General features: G+C 35.1%; 1 pseudogene; it reads right to left on the reverse strand.

The window, feature by feature from the left end:
• LOC117625452 overlaps positions 1–1,706 on the reverse strand; it is an 8,220-nt pseudogene extending 6,514 nt beyond the window's left edge.
• Between the last annotated feature and the right edge of the window lie 2,970 nt (positions 1,707–4,676).

Raw genomic sequence — 4,676 nt, forward strand, 5'->3', positions numbered from 1 at the left:
GTGCAAGACTCCAACCTACTTCCCTAAATAAGGAGAGCAGTGATTAGAAGAAGAAAACTATTTTCTCTCGAATTATAAAACAAAAACATATAGTGACTTAAGCATCCGAGGAGAGATATCTGAACCAATTCCCAAGCTTGGCCTTTTTTTCCTTCTTGTCTTACTTGGTTCTTCAAACTAGAATTATAAAACAAAACATATGAGCGCGGGGAGAGAGAGAGGACTAACCGCATGAAACCTTGTAACCTTGCTGTCTAAGCAACCGGAAACGGAGAGCAGTTGTGAAAAGCTCAAAATCATTTTCTTCATCACCGCCGTAAGAGTTCTTGTGAATTTGTTGCAAAACTTCCTCAACCTCATTTTCGAAATGGAGGGAGATACCAGACCGCTGAATCTCATCAATTAACTCCAATTTTTTTGATGGATTTTTAAGCATTGGAGCCATTATCATCCCCTTCACTTTTTCCTTCAGTTCTTGGACATCTTGCTCTGCTTTGATATCTGTTTCCTACACGAACAAATTGAAAAGGATATTAAGGAAAGTATGACCTTCATTCATGGTGCATGGAAGTATCAAGGGCTGCTATATATGAGTTGATGAGGTGTCGTAAGTATAAAATAGTAGAATAAAATAACATTTGATGAGTTGATTGGCTTAAATATTTCCTCTTACCAATTGATGAATAATCTACGTACTTTTCACCATTTATATCTTGTCCACCGTTACACAGACTCACCAACCTGCAACCTTTTACATAACTGAATTAATATGCAATTCTTGTTCAAAAAGTTGGGAAGAAACAACTGTACTCCTCAGATTCAATAAATTAATTGATGCTTTTCGTTGTGGATGTTCCTCCATTAATTTCTCTTCATGTTATGTGGCTTTCTATTCTTTAACTGCAACTTTCTTGTAATTGTTGTTCTTATGAGTGCTTTCGGGATCTCCATTTGGTCAAACCTAGGTCTGGTTCTAATGAGATGGAGATGGCTCGATTAATTAACTTGAGCCAAAACGTTCAGCCGCCATAAAATATTGTCGTTCAGGTAGATTTCTAATATAATTTATTAAAATATATTCTTGTATTTTTCGCTTTCGTGCACGTTCAGCCGCCATGCAAATGTTTTTCTTTTCTTGGGAAGATGGGACAGATTTATCAAGCAGAAGAATATAATACTTGTTTGATGGTTAGCTAACATGGACAAGTGACACTCCTCAAAATAAGTTTACTAAATTAAATTATTATCTAGGTCAAAAGGGAGCTGTGTTTTTTTGTAAGATGTTCATTGTGCAACCGTTTGCAGTGCAGTACCCACGTGTAGACGTGGCCTTACAAATTACAATAGGCATCTATTATGTGTAGATTATGTATGAGCCGATAACATAACATGAATATACACGAAAATTTAAAGTTCAGTATATTCATACCACTTTATTTTAACTATCTGTTTAGCATCAATATCATTTTCTTTTATATGAGTTCCATATTTGTACTGACAGTTTAGATGAAAAAACAATTATCGATTTGACGGGATTTTTTTTTTCTTTCCAAAATGGTTTGAGCAAGGATATGAAAATTATGATGGTTTGGACTATAGTAGGGTGGTTAGAGGATGTGTTTTCTTAAAATGAAATGTATGTTCTGCATATATACCGGTAGTTCCAAGCGATGATGTTCGTAGTTTGATAATTTTTCATATGTCATTGCTAAAATATGAATATGGTTTTGAAATTGGTATTTAGGTGACGAGGGGTAAACTTAAAAGATATTCGACCAAGAACACAACAAACTTCACACACTCTAGACCTTGACCAAATACTCTTATGACTAGTCAACTATCGGATATGAATTATACCAAACAATAACATACACAGAGCATACCAAGATGTACCTGCAAGCCTAGAGAATTACTAGCGACAACTTAGGCACTCAGAAGGACCGGTCAATCTAGGCATCCCCTGTGCTAGCAACAACTATGGTGAAAGTGTGTGAAGACAGCATAATCAAGCAAACATCAAACAGCAGATAATGATGACTAGTCAACTACAAGGTTACAAACCCATAATTCATACGATGACTAGTCAACCACTAAGAACACAAACCCATAATTCATACGATGACTAGTCAACCACCAAGAACACAAACCCAGAATTCATACGATGACTAGTCAACCACCAAGAACACAAACCCAGAAAAATTACAGAGATGCAAACAGAAATTGTTCACCCAGAAACCCACCATTGGGAAAAACTGGGGGTCATCAACCGACCATGCAATCCACTAAGTAGAAAAAGATTCTTACAAAGGAACACAAGTAAGCTCAAGCAAAACCTAGATCTATTTAGGAAGATGAGCAATACCTCCTTTGTGCAATCTTCTTCTCCAACTTAGCAAAGCTTGAAGCCCAGTTCTTCATGGCAATGGCAGCTTCTTCTTCAGCTCATTCATCCCATGGCACTAGCTTGCAAGCTCTAACTCATACAAAAATGAAATTTGGATTCATGGAGAAAATGACCAATTTCTTCAAGAAACCATACTCTTGAAGAAATCAATCTTGAATCTGACCTAGATATAAATGAGAGAGTGTTTTAAGTAGCTAGATGCAGATTAGTATTTCAAATGCAGTTTTTCAAAAAGAAATCAATTTGGAAACACTCATAGATGAAAATAAGATGGTTCTCTCTTGAGGAAGAAGAAGCGAAAGATGGCAAGCCAAACTTTCAAAAACTTCCACCCAAAAGAGACGGTTGCCCAAAGAGGAATTCTTTGGCATTTACAAACAAAAGTTCCCAGGTCAGAATGACACATGGCAGTAGAGAGAAAAAGGAGAATAGGACAAAATAGTTGGTTATCTAGCTGGAAATCCTACAGAGCAAGGATGACTAGTCATACGAGAAACAGATAACTAGTCATCATTTTATGAAATCAATTTAATGCAATGTGATGCAATGCACAATTTACCTTTGTCAATTTGCTTGAACCTCCATAGGATAGTTGTTAGTTAAGAAACCTAAAGAAGCTATTCTTAATCTAAACTTGAGCTTGATAAAAACAATAAAAATCCTATTAAAAAATTGTCAAGGGAAGCCAAAAGAAAAACTCAAAATGCATACATTAACATGTTTGAATACTTTAGGTTAATTGTATTCCTCTCCATAAGGAGATATATAGGAGTTTACAAGGATACTTTATAAGGAAATAAATGCAGTAATTAATTAGGAGAATATCTCCTAATTATACAAGGATGTGTCAACTATATAAAACAAGGAAGTAAATCACCTAATTAACTTAGGAAATAAAAATCTCCTTCATTTAGTAGGTTCACTCACGTCAACACTCCTCCTCAAGTTGGTGCGTACACGTCACCAATGCCCAATTTGGTAAGTGAGTCATAAAACACTCATCCAAAGATAGCTTTTGTTAAGACATCCACTAATTGATTTTCTGATTTTACAAAGGGCAGATGGATGATCTTGTTTCAGTGAGTAGATCCATCACATATTTTTGTAACTTCTGTTGCTCTCTTGTGTCATTCCCAATTACGATCATGTCATCCACATAAACAATTAATGCAGTGAATTTTCATCCATCACGCTTCAAGAACAGAATGGGTCTGAATTACTTTGAGTGTATCCAAAATTCTTCATGGACTTAGTAAATCTGCCAAGCCATGCCTTCGGATATTGTTTTAACCCATATAATGACTTCTAAGCTTGCAAACTTTATTTTTCTTGTCATGAGCTAAATTACATCCTAGTGGTAAATCCATGTATACCTTTTCTTCCAAGTCTCTATATAAGAAGACAATTTTAACATCGAACTGAAGTAGTGACCAATCTAGATTTACTACTAGAGACAGTTGTTGTGTTCCTTCCAAGTGCCAATATATGGTTACTATAGTGGTACAAGTAAGGGTGTCGAACCACAGGGACCGAGTGGACCTCTATAAATTACTAGTTTTGAAAGAACCCTAACTAAAAATGAAAGTGACAATTTGAAAGTCGTTTTTGTGTTGTAAATGAAAAATAACTTAAAATGCAAGAAGAATGTAGTAGTGAATAATATATTGATGTAGAAAGAATAGGGAAGAGACCAGGGATTTCGAATTCACCATTGCAAAACTAATTCCATGTTTATAAAATTAAACCGTACTCAATTATCAACCTGTTTCCAGAGTTCGTTTTACATATATATGATCAGCCATATGATGTGTGGTTTTGATCAAATTCTCCTAATCTGCAACCTAGTTGGGATGTTCAACTTTGGTTCCAAGTTAAGAGTCATTAGCATGCAAGAAAACATTAAAGAACCAAAGAAAATACACAGCATGATGTTTGCATAGCATTCTCTTCATTCATTCACATGTCTACCAAGATTAAGCATGATGTTTACTATAACCTTGTCTAGATAATCTGTAGGCGACTCTAATGGTGATCAAACATTAAAATTGACAAACAAATTGAACAATAGATTCAGTGAATGAAACAAGAAACAGATTGATGAACTAAATACTTTAACTTAGAAACATGGATCAATGTTGCAAGGCTACATCGAAATCCCTAGCTATGAATTTAGTTACACATCATGTTCAAAGAGATTAAAACAAAAATAAACAACATGAGTGAAAATAAATTCATGAGAGGAAACCTTGAACCACTTCTGATGTTGAACTTC

Source organism: Prunus dulcis, chromosome 4, assembly GCF_902201215.1.
Source record: "Prunus dulcis chromosome 4, ALMONDv2, whole genome shotgun sequence".
Lineage (NCBI taxonomy): Eukaryota > Viridiplantae > Streptophyta > Magnoliopsida > Rosales > Rosaceae > Prunus > Prunus dulcis.